General features: G+C 35.2%; 1 protein-coding gene across 9 annotated transcripts in view; it reads right to left on the bottom strand.

Annotated features, from left to right (window-relative positions):
* The window catches only part of LOC145287869 (glutamate receptor ionotropic, NMDA 1-like), a 540,534-nt gene that overhangs the window by 265,487 nt on the left and 261,644 nt on the right, over nt 1-13,403 (bottom strand). Inside the window, exon 1 of one of the 9 annotated variants that reach the window (XM_080135763.1) lies at nt 5,194-5,316. The exons of 7 other annotated variants lie outside the window; for them this stretch is intronic. The gene's annotated coding sequence lies outside the window, so the exon portion shown is untranslated. Of the gene's footprint in view, nt 1-5,193; nt 5,317-13,403 lie in introns of those variants that run through there. One more of the 9 variants, XM_080135769.1, reaches the window with a different exon arrangement.

The following is a 13,403-nucleotide window of genomic DNA, read 5'->3' as shown; positions in this document are numbered from 1 at the left end:
TATCATAAAAAATAGATATTTTTTATTATCTTTTACGTGTTTTATAATCTATAAAACAAAAGAAGGCATAATATTAGTTCAAAATGAATTACTTTTGCTTAAAAATATAATTTCTAATGTTTTTTGCTTATTAAAACAATATGTAAATATATTCATCATAGTTACTTAATCTCTTATGCAAATACTAAGTAGCACACGTATTTTTTTTCACAAACTTGCACAAATATTTTTTTCATACTACTTATAGCTAGTAGTAGATCGGTAAAGAGGGAAATTGACATACTAAGATAATGTACCAACACTGCTCAAGGAGCAGGTATAAACTAGTGACTAATAAAAATAAAATGAACTATCGACCAGGATTAAATATTAAAATCCACCTCAATTATCTTAACAAGTATATATCTAACTGTATATATATATATATATATATATATATATATATATATATATATATATATATACACACACACACAGACTGTGACACCGACAGTAATTGTGACACTCTGCACTGATGATTCCCGAAAGGATGAAACACTAGTGTCTGTAGGTATTAAAAAAAATAATTATATATATATATATATATATATATATATATATATAAGCAGGCCGTCTGGTGTTGTCCAATTAAAAAATAGCATAAATTTCATATTTTAATTCATACAAATTTCTTATTTCTTATTACAGAGCCAATTCTCTATTGAATATTATCCAATATATAGCAATGATTTTAAACGTTATAAAAAATATGACTTGGGTACCATCTGCTAGAATCGAAACAAGACCGCTTAGTACTTCAGCCTTAGTCATTATCTATCTCTCCAGCATCGTTACTGTCTGAACAACCGAAACTGAAATAAAAGGCTAAAAATTAAACAACTTTGAGCTATGATTGTTTACATTTGCGTAACAGCAGGAGTAACGTTTTATTCGACTTACCCCGACAAGGTCAACTGTTTTGTTTTCAATTTTAGCCCCTTAGAAGCAATTTTCGACGGCTAAAAACCAAGTTGAAGATGTGCTACAGATCCAAATATCCTATATATCAAATTTCAACTCTGTAGACCAAATATTCAGAGAGGAGTTTAATAGAAACTTTTTGCACACACACTGACAAAGTCATATATATTCGACTGGTATTAATCGTGACACCCTGCACTGAAGATTCCCGAAAGGATGAAACATTAGTGTCTGTAGGTATTTAATTATTATAGTAAAAAAATAATTATGACAGCCCCTTTAAGAAATTCGTTTCTTATCGTTGAGCACTTTCAGTTGAATTAAAGTCGGTCAATTTAGCTCTTATGCATAGATCATCGTATAACGATTAGATCACTCCCTGACTGACGTAAATGAACATTTAAAATTAAAATGTTTAAATTCAACGTTATTTCACGCGGTTAGTGGTAGCCGAATGGATTAGGTCTTCGCTAATCGAGCCAGAGATGTCTCGTGTTGCGGAGTTCAAATCGTTCGATTGGTATTAATTGTGACACCCTGCACTGAAGATTCCCGAAAGGATGAAACACTAGTGTCTGTAGGTATTTAATTATTATAGTAAAAAAATAATTATTTATATATATATATATATATATATATATATATATATATATATATATATATATACACCATTCAAACACTACCGTGTTTGAATATATGATTAAGTGGCTTGGTTGTTGGTTGGTTGTTTTATGGCATATCAACCTTTTTCAGGTTATTTAATGCCGAATCTAGTTATTTTGAGGAACGATTTTTAATGGAGTATATTTGTTTTTTTAAATCGGATTCTATTTAACCCATAGTTGGGACCCTAACAGGTACTACCACTCTGGTTCAGAGTGAACCTGGGAGCAATGGCAATTAAAGGGTGGCTCCACACTTCCCAAGGCCCGCAAGGTGGGGCCTCACCATCGGATATAGTTTTAGGTCATATCCAGGACCGATTAAGTGGCAGTTTTAGTCATTTAGAACTGCTTTAAAGCGTCACCGCTCACTCATTTTTCGACCAAATTTCAAACAATTATTACAGTTTATATATCACCTTCTCAGCTATATTGTGAAAAAAAAACTTTTCAATGTTCGTTCAGTGAAACAAAAGTTATGATGAATTTACTGGTGTTCAAAATCGTAAAGCAAAAAAAAAAAAAAACGTAAGAAGGTTAGCAACGTTTTTTTATGATTGGTTTCCATAGCAAGCATGTCATTTAGTAAAACAAGTTATGATGAATTTACTGGTGTTCAAAATCGTAAAAATTCGTAAGGAGGTGAGCGATGTTTTTTTTATGACTGGTTTCCATAGCAAGCATGTCGCTTCAGGGACTACTGTTGCTCATCGCTCTCGGGGGGGGGGGGGGGGAAGAGAAGTAACAAGTGAAACAGAGAGAATGAAAGCAGACGAGTGCCGTACATTGTTATTACATATGTGCTTGTTAAGTTTATGGGGCAAAAAAATAAGACTGAAATTAAACAAAAACAAGTGAATTTATTGGAAGCCAGGAAAAAATCATGGATTATAATAGAAAAATGCGAGCATGAAAAGTAATATAGTAAAGCTTAAACATGGAAAAGAAAAGTACAAGATATTCTAGTAAAAAAATAATAAATGTATAACTTAAAATATTGCAGCATTAAGAATTTTTAAAATTCAATTTAACATCATAGAATCTATTCTTAATGCTGCAATATTTTAAGTTATAAATTTATTATGTATTTTACTATAATATCTTGTCCTTTTCTTTTCCATGCTTAACCATATTACTTTTCATGCTCGCATGTTTCTAGTGTAATATATATATATATATATATATATATATATATATATATATATATATATATATATATATATATATATATCTCCATGTGCTAGAACGTTTTCATCTTAAACCCTATGCAATTATGCAGCATGTAGAAACTATGTATAAATAGAATTAAGCGTAAGAGTGAAATGAAACAAATCATCTAAGAAAACATAAAAATGAATAAGTAATTAATTAACGCTCGTTTTTCAAAAGAATATGCAAATTAGTTAACTTTCATGTAGTCGCTCACATATCCATGACGGAGTATATTAAGAAGTTCATATATATATATACACACACACACACACATATAATATATTACTTGGAGGATACCACTTATTAAGGTCCGGAGGCCACTCTAGGATAAGGTAGATCGTGAGACAACAAGATGAAAGGGTCACAAATGTAAAGATCATAGATTCAAGAGCTCAAACGGTTGTGTTTAAAATATCAGTGTAAAAACACTCACCACATCTAAATCACAAAAACCATAAAAAGAGGGGGAAAATATCACCGTTAATGATTTTTTTTTCGTTATTAGAGGGTCATTGCTTATGAAAACAAGAATCATTCGAGCATAAGGGTTAACGAGTGTCGAGTAAGCTGCAAGACAAACAAATCATGATCAGTAATGACGGAATTTGCGTAGGGCTTGATTATTTAAGAGGATGGCTCCAAAAAACTTATTAGATTTGAAAACGACCACGTTGTAGTCAGCTGGGAAGCAGCCCCGCGTGTTTTCACTATCCATGGACAACCAAGAAACTAAAAAAACAACGATAACTCTTTCCTTAAATGCCCTTATGCCTGATGACATTTTGTTTGTTTGTTTGTTTTGTTTTTTACTTTTACTTATTTCAAATAATGCACGTGGCCAATTAGACATAAGGGGCTGCTGTGAGTTGTGGGAGGGGAGGGGGAAATTTATAGGAGGCATCCTGAGTGAGGAGTTGTGCAGCGATATGTTTGTTCACATTACGTTTAAAATGCATGTACCAAATAAGAAAAATATACATTTATAATAAAAATAATAATTCATAGGGAATTAAATTCAAGATGAGGAAGAAAGAACATAAGGCGATGCCTCCGTCAGTCTCGAAAGACAATGGATACCCCCCCCCCCCCACAGTAAGGGTAGCTGCGTGTGTGATTGTGAAGCAAGAGTTGTGCAATCCCTAATTACACCTCTCCTGAATCTTCACTGTTTGCACAGGTTCAACGTTAACTTCGATGATCTAACGGAAACCGGTGTGTCAATGTGATGATGTCGTACATGGACACATAAAGAAAGTTCATCTAATTGAAGTAGATGGTGGATCAGGGTCAGGGAAACATAGATCAATTGCTGGAGAGCAGAATTTAATTGCGATGGATGAGCATGAAAATGAAGTTAAATGATCCAATGGACATTAAAAGTAGAATTCAACACGGAAGCTAAATTCAACTATCGTGATTTGGCCGGAGGTAGCAAAAGCCAACTACTAGGAGCAGAGGATGAGGAGATAGGAGCAACATCTAACTACTATGAGGTGCATAATCCGTCTATATATCTATCGATAAACTATTAAAAAGTTGCTAAGAAAAGTTACGGTGTTCTATTTTTATGGAAATCGCTCCAGACAAAGCATGAAACCACTTAAAGTGTTGAACCTTGCTAGTACCTATGCATAGATGACTGCTTCGCAATATCATAAACCATAAGCATATCTTTTATTATATACTGGCAGGGCTGCTCAGTGTTGCCAGAGGCAAAAATAAATAAATAAATAAATAAATAAATAAGTGTTAAATCATGCAAAATTTTCCACCGTTCCTCTAAAAGAGAAAATCCGTTATTTTTTTTTTTTTTGAGCCAGAAGTGAAAACTAAAACCGAGGATGCCTCCTGAGCACTAATACAACTAAGTTTCGCTCATCATTTTCTTCGTTGAGAAACGACACAAGTTATGAGATAAATTAACTTCGGAGTTTGAGTCTTTACATTTGAAGAAGAAGAAGAAGAAGAAGAAGAAGAAGAAACAAAAAAAAAAATAAATGCCAATTCATTTCCCGGGTTGTGTTAATGCATGATAACATTAACAACCGTGTTTACTTTTTGATAACATTAAATGTTTCCTGCTTCTCTGACATGCAGAAGTTTAAATGCAGTGAACAGACATCTCGCTGTTCAACTCACATAGTCTCAAATAATAGCCCCTTATGTCCAAGTAGAAATATACCTTCTGCTTGTTTTTTTTTTTTTTTTTTTTTTGAGGAGGAGGGGAGTAAATAAATAAACTAATGTAAGACATAACATACAATTACGTCATCGGAAAGAATTAAAAAAAAATGCTTTCGATGTATCCTAACAAACGCTATAGAAAGAGTTGTAATTTGTAATTAATTGTTTTACTTACCAAACGGCCAAATGACGACTTTGAATTGTGCAACTGTTGGTAACGTGCAAAGAAGAATCGAAAATCCAATATAGAATTGGTCACAAATCAGGAGGTCATTTTTTTTAATTTAAAATATAAAACAAAATATATAAAAATTAAAAAAACAAAAAAACTCTAATCCGTACTAAACTAGAACGAGAGCTAGAAATCTACTCGTGTCACTCACACAGTCATGCACACACTGGATCCAAAAAACGATTGCGTTATTCCTTTTTATATGAACAGAGAGTCGGCTCAGGAGGAAGAGGAGGGGTAGGCGGGGGAAGAAGAAATGAAACCGAGACTGACAAAAAAATAAATGAGCCAGGAGACGCTCAGGTAACAAGAAAAAAAAAAAAAAAGAATTGATCCTATATGTAAAGAATGGAAGAAATCCGAGGAGGAAGGAGAAGAAAAAATCCTGGCATCATTACTAACTCAATAGATATGATATTTAACTTAATAGCAATATTCTTCTATAAAGAATAGATTTTTCTTAGGTTACCAAGTAGTGCAAAAAACTATGTAAACAAAGAAAATACGTAACGTTTTGAATTTCATCTGTAATATAAATCTCACCTGTCTGTTTAAATGTATGTATGTATGTTTGTATGTCTGCCTAAAACTTTTGGCAGAGGTGACGGATTTTCACGAGATCAGTATCGTTTTGAAGCACGACCCTTCGGACAACAAATATTGAAAATTGATTGAGATTGTCGGACTGACTTCCTCATCTTGGTTGTTATTGTCACAACGTTTCGGCTGTTTTGCGCTCCGGCCTTCGTCAGGTGTTTTGTATCGAACTGGGGAACCATTTGTTAGGAGTCTCGAACCCAACCCTTTATTATTATTACGGGGGTACCGTGTTCGGACTCCAGCTAGGCTTTGGGACATAGTTGCTGATTCTCTGTTTTGAATGTTACTTTTTTCACTGCCTTCGTTCAGGATTGAACTCAGCACCTTTGGGTAACTAAACTTTGATACAACGTCTAGGACCACTCGGCCATATAAATACTGAAAAATTAGCTAAAAAACATGAATTCCTTCGCCCTCAACTGGCCACTATTCTACAAGGTGGGGTCGCTTTTTTCGCCTATATTTTCAAAAGTCATCCCCCCCTTTTTGATTGACTAGCTTAAATTTAAACGTTCGTCACTTTCGGTTTGGTGATGGATGTAGCAGCAAAGACGTCACTTTTTTTTCACATTCTTTTCCTCCTTCGTGGTACGAGTTTGAGCCTGCCTGCCTACTACCACTTTTTTTTTTTTGCTCAACACACATCTCCAAACACCCGGGCAACACCGGGCACCCAGGCTAGTTTAAATATAAGTGCTAAGCTTGTTAATGCAGACACTGCTGGTTACAGCCAGAAGTTATCTGGCATTCAGGTTTCAAATTAAGGCATGGTTACACTTGCTTGTGCTAAATCTAGCCATAGTGAATAGCAATGATATGATCAAACAGCTGCCGGTGGGTAACTACATATATATTCAAAAACAGTTCAAAAACAGCCTACAGAAAATGGACTCTGATTTATGAAAGTGTTATAGGTTATGAAAAGGAAGGGTTGTAAAGAGATAGCTTCGAATTTGGGGGTATCAAAACCAAAGAAAAATATGATGAAAGTAAAAATAAAATAGATAAACCCCATAATTTATTATACCGTACCTGTTCACACTGAAACACTTATCACAATATTTTGTGGATCTATATTAAAAAACCTTGTTAAACTTTGTGACATATTTCCATTCTATGTGGTCAGGCGCGAACAAACACCCCATAATTTTATTATACCATATTTCTTCAAACTGAAACATAATTATCACAGATAAATATGAAAAGTCTTTATTAAAGTTTGTGCATATTTCCATTCTATGGAGGCCAGGCGCGAACGCAGACCCCACAATTTCATTATACCATCCCTATTTTAGTTAAAACATACTTATCAACGTATTCTTATGTACATCTATATCAAAAACTCTTGTAAATGTTTTTTTTTTCATTTTTTATTTCCATACTTTGGGGGCCAGGCGCGAACGCAGACCCCACAATTTTTATGAACCACCATTCTGCCAGATCAAGCATACCCATTCCTGTGTCTCGATACATCTTCTATCATTATATGTAATCAGTTTTTTAAAATAGTCAACCATATAGGAGCCTATTCGTGACCAGACACACACACACAGCTTTATATTATGGCGTCTCCCGTCGATTCCAACGTATGAATTTCCGTCACAACAATTAAGTTGCTCGGAAATTCACACAGATGATTTATTTATAGTTGTCAAGGCTTTGTGTAGAACCAACTACACACATTACTGCTACCCTTTGTCAGTGCAGATGACTGCCACAGGAAAGAGTATACAATAAATAAAATTTTACATCAGAGTTTCTTTCTCCTAGATGCATGTCTTAATGAAGACTGGAGATACATCTCTCCTAATGAATTAATCCACCCCCAAATACCAACCTGGAAATTTCTATGACTCGACTCAGTACACTGCCTAGCCTTCCCAAATGGTCACCCATCTGGTACTGGCCAGGCTCAACGTTGCTTAACTTTGGTGATCTGGTGAAAACCAGTGTTTCAACGTGATTGTGCCATATATACTAATGTTGGAACAATTATTTGGACTTGGAAAATTGGAACTTTTTAGGGTATTGGCTTCTGAAAAATTTATTCCTATTTCTTTTTATGTCAAAAAACGATTTTTTAATTGTAATGTAATGAATATAAGTACATCCGGGTTGTTTTTTGTTGCAAGAATATGATTGGCTGATCAAGCTATAAATACCGACTGGTAGAGCAACCTGGGAAAAACGTCACAAGCCTCAGGCTAAAAAATACCAGCTCCAAACAGTAACACTTGTTCTTGTAAGGCAACTTATCGGATTATTATGCGGAACTATAGCAAAAACCACTCAACTATTTCAAACGAATATATTCATTTTTTTGTTTGTGTTAAAACATAATTTTCCATAGCTGGTACCAATAATAAAATTATGAATATTTACTGATTTTAAACTACCAGCAAAATTAAAATCTATATTTCACCACTTCACCACAAATATAGACACACACACGCACAAAAGTGTATTTTTACGTTTGTGAAAATATATGCACATATTACGCGCGTTTTTTGAAATGAAAAAAAAAAAAAACAAAACAAAAAAACAAAACAATTCCATAGCTAAATATTTAGAAATTTATAAAAGAATTGGTAAAAATACTGGATTCGGCCCATCACTCACTCTCACTCATATATATATGTTTATGGGAAATATGTATTTAATTATATTTCACCGTTTATTTATACCAGTCCTTTAATTTATGAAGCTCAATGTAACTATAGAGTATACGTAAATAAACAACAAAAGTCTATATTCCAAATTTCAAGATATTGACCATCTTATCGTTTATTTCCTCAGGTACATTGAAATGCAGAATTCATAACAGCACCTGTTTTGTAGATGAGAATCATTCATGTAATTATTATGTTAATTTTTGAATTTATTCCGTCCTTAACTCATCAGAAGAAAAAGAACTTATCAACTTTAAGGACGAAATAAACTAAAAAATTGACATAATAATTACATCAATGATTCTGAGCTATGAAACAGGTGCTGTCAAGTAATATTAATGCTTGAAGTAGCGTTAACTAAGAGGAGACTCTACATCTCTAATGTTCCCAAATTGGGGCCTCACCATTTGATGTAATATTATGTCATATACAGTCCAGGAGGAGTGAGCTTTAAGGGTTGATAAGAGTTTAAAAATAGGTTAAGCAAAAAAAATAAATAAATAAAAATAAAAAATGGTAGGAAAGCCTAGAAAAATTGGATTTCAGTGTGGAGAATTCGGGTAGAAGCAAACAAATGTCAACAGAAATCAGCTTCTTTTGTTTGCTTCAAAAGAAGTGGATTTGCATCTATTACCAGAGAGCTCACATCCTTGTAGTAAAAACCATGAGATGGATTAATGGTTGGTTGGCTTTGTCTCTCCGGCCACGTCACTAGTCAGTGATTTGGAAGTAAGATCAAGGTGAATAAACCTCCCTTGTCTTCAACAGTTTTGTCTTAGTCCTTTTTGGGGGTATGAAAGAACATTTTTTGTAGGCGGCGTTTCCTCAGTCTGGAAAGATCATAGAAAGGGTGAGGACAGGAGTAAGCTGCTAGCAAAAGTGTGATTAAAAAATTTCATTTATGCATGGCACAAGGTTGATATGCAACAGGTTTATATTATTAATGCTGCATGCAGTCAAATCAGTTCTTATGCACTCAAGCCAGGTTATCGTTGGTCTACTATACTCTCTAGTGCCTGGCATACATTTATAGATTAATTTGTTTTGCAGACGTATATTTTGTAAATAAATAGTCTATAAACGATAGTTTCTATTCAAGCCGTAGATAGAGCCCTGGCAGATACTCCCAATCTAAGTCAGAGTGGACCTTGGACTAGTAGTAAGTAAGAGGCACGTTGGCATTCCCCGGAACTCCCAAATTGGGGACTCACTACTGGATGCAGTTTTGTGACATATTCTAGATAGTTGGGGGTGGAACGTGATTACCGTGCAGTAAGGCTGGAAATAAGGTCAGCAGAAAAGAAATGTAAAAAGAACTGCTAACATGGGTTTTAGGGTGGTCGGGTGAGGTAGAGATAGACATGTTGCTTAAGGGTGTCCGAAGCAGTTTACTGCTGTGTTCAAGACAAATTCTATTTACCCCATATATCTCCTTACTACCACTTCAGATCAGAACAAACTTGTTTCTTATTTTTTACTAAGGAGTCATTGCTCAAAAGGTCACTTGAGAACAAGGATTAATCTTTGCATCGAATGAACGGTGAGGCAAACACCTTAAGGATTGGAGAACATAGCTGGATCTGTGTAGAATTTGATTACTGAATGAGACGACTCAACAAAAATTTGTTAACATTAAATTTTATGATAACGATGCTGTAGTCAACTTGGAAGCAGCTCCAATGCTATTGTGTTCCACAAACGGATAATTCTTCTGAAGAAACTCTGCTCACGGAAATTCTTTTTAGCTTCAGATACAAAAAAAAAATAAGAAAGACTTTTTATAGTGGTTGTAACAAGACAAGTTTTTTTTTGTGAATGTTTTATAAAGGGAACTATAGATTGGAGCTCAGTCGAGCATCTTCGAAGTGCCTTCAATACGCTTCCAGACCTTTTTTGCACAAACATTTAAATTGTCATAGACTCTTGAAAATTCAGTATATTATTGCTATACATTGTATGGGATGACTGACCAATTTTTATGATTTCAGGGTTTAATAAACAGTTACAACAGGTATTGGAATACACCCTACTAAAGCCTGATTATCACAGCTGATGAATTTCAAAAATGCAATCTGGACGTGAGAACACTTTAGAAGAATGATATGCAATAAAATTCTCTTTTAAATTTGGAAAAAAATGCTATGGAAACGTATGGGATGCTTCAAACTGCTTTTGGACACTCTTGCATGAATCAAGCATCAGTTTTTGAGTGGCATAATAGATTCAAGGAAGGCAGGGAGTCTCTGAGGAATGATGAGACTGTGGAAGGAGTAAGGTAGTCAGAACACCAGAGTTGATTGGCCAAATAAAGACTTTCATGGATAAGGACTTTCGTGTGTCTGTAGAGACAATAAGGGCACAGGTTAATGTCAGAATGGGAACTGTACACACAATTATTCACAAGGAACTGAAGATGCAGAACAACTCCATCCTTATCCCAGACTATTTGACCAAAATGGGTATAAAGACAGTCCCTCACTCTCTCTATAGTCCAAACCTTGCTCCATGTGATTTTTGGTTATTCCCTAAGCTCAAGGAAAACCTTATGAGACAATTGAGCAAATGAAAGAGGCCATGACGAGGGTCATTGACACACTCATGCAAGGGGACTTCCATGGGGTCTTCTAGAAGTTGTTGAAACGGTACAACAAGTGCATTGCAACCGGAGGAGATTATTTTGAAGGGGGACTAAAGTTTCATGTGTGTACTATCAATAAAACTATCCTCCCGAAAAAGTCTGGAAACTTATTGAAGGCACCTTGTACCATGAAAATAATGATAGAGCAGAGAAAGACTACCAACGTGTTTCCTGTGAGAAACTAGTTGTAGGGAAAAGAAGAGAGTACTTCCCACAAGATCTTACAGTTGTTCTTGTACTTCATCGAGACAGAAGAGTGCTCTGAGCGGCACCTCCCCAGATGTTGCGACAGTACTCATTTTTAGACTGTATATGACTCTTATACAGGTAAAGGATTGTATCAGAAGTGAGATACTTTCTGGAGCAGTAGAATGATCCAATCATTTTTTCCAGAAACCTTAGCAACAGAACTGACGTAAGCTTCAGATCAGGTGCGAAAATCAGTCCTAGAAGCTTGGGAACAATGGTGACCATTATAAGCAAGAATAAAGTAAAATAACTCTAAAAGAGTATGGTTGTCTCTCTTGAAAGACAGAACAGACCAAGATGGCGGACTCACATTATTTATAATATCGTTCTTGTAAAGTTATTATTTTTCTAGTGTTAATAAATTCGAACACAACAGTAACAAAGGGATAATTCCTCACTCACCAAAACACCTAAATTGAGATTTCATAATCGGATGCACTTCAAGATCATATTCAGAACCCTGCGGTATATAATCAAAACATGCAATTGTATCTGGGTATAAAAACACTAGTCTGCTATTTTGGTTATTTTGTCTTTATGGAAAAAAAGGAAACAAAGTCCATTTCTGATATTTCAAACAACTGTATTGAGTTGTCTTTGATAACACATAATTTATAAAAATTCTTATTCACTCCAAATAAGAATGTAAGAACTACTAATCGGGAGCATGTCTACAAGGGACTATATGGGGGAGTTGAGCAGCGAGGTGTCTATTCACAATACATTTAAAATGTCAGCAGGTTAGTATAGTCAAAGAAGGAAGAAACAGGGAGGGAATTCTAAAGTCTAGTAGTTCGAAAGAAGGAACTGTTATAGCAGAAAGCTTACCAACATCTATAGACCTCAACGGTGAAGAGGTGGAATATTGCTGATTGCCGGGTTAGTCGGAAATATACATGTCGAAGGGAAACCAGTGCTACGAGTTCATCAGAGCGTGTTCCATTAAAGTACTTGTAAAACAGATGCAACATTGCAGTGATGGGGCAGAGAGTGGAGCTTGGCCGATAGTGCAGAACCTATTGGATTTGAGTCTCTTTTTTGGAGTTTGTGTAAAAGGTATAGACTAGTCGTAGGTGCACCAGCTCGGATGTGGCAACAATACTAAACAGGAGAATGGAAGAGAAGGGTGTTAGTAAATAAATATGTCCATGAGTACGGACGAAGATGAAAGTCCTATTTGTAAAGAGAAAAAGAGTTCTTAAATGAAGAAAGTACACACGTATGGAAGTCGAGTTGTAGGCATTTGTTTTTTTTTTTTATTTTCTTCCTTTAAAATTTGTAATTCTAGATATGGGGCAGCCAAATCAGCTGCCAACATTCCCCTGCTTTTTATTGAAAGCATCCGAGAGCTCTTTTTAGTATCCTCGCTGTTCCCTTAAGTGCAATTGTCTGAATCTCTCTTGCATTGGTTCACCAGGAATATCAGTGAGGTAGGACTTCAGGTTCTTCTTCATAAGCCGTGTAGCACCTATGATAGTTGGTATGATTGATATCTCCCTAAGATTCCAGTTTTTTTTTCATATCATACATGAGATCTTGATATTTGGTCTGTTTCTCCCTTTCAGCTCTGTTCAGACCTTCATCATTAGGGATACTCACTTCAATCAAGATTGCCATTCTCTCTGACTTATTCCATATAACTTGTCAGGTTTGGCAGCAGCATTTTCAAGGTAGGTGGCTGTAGGGATTACCTGGTTGTAATGTATGGTATATAAGTCATTTCCAACTGTTCTTTCAGGTTGATGCTCCCACGACTTGGTGGTACACTGGATGTTTAATTTTTTACAGATGGTCCAGATGTATGTGTGTGTGTTATATTATCTAATCCACATGTGTCGACGGTTGCCATGCTAAATTCTTGTCAAGGGCTAAGGAGAGTGTTAAGTCCCAAGAGAGAAGGTTGGGATTGGTTCGAGCAACGTAGATGATGTTGTCAGTACCATTTTCTGAGCAAGAAAGAGACAACGAACAGTGTCTTGTCCATTTATAGTCTTCCA

Source organism: Euprymna scolopes, chromosome 11 (assembly GCF_053919585.1).
Source record: "Euprymna scolopes isolate OS-2025 chromosome 11, ASM5391958v1, whole genome shotgun sequence".
In the NCBI taxonomy this organism is placed as follows: Eukaryota; Metazoa; Mollusca; class Cephalopoda; order Sepiida; family Sepiolidae; genus Euprymna; species Euprymna scolopes.
The sequence above is the reverse complement of the archived record's forward strand: the minus strand, read 5'-3'. Positions and strand labels throughout refer to the sequence as shown.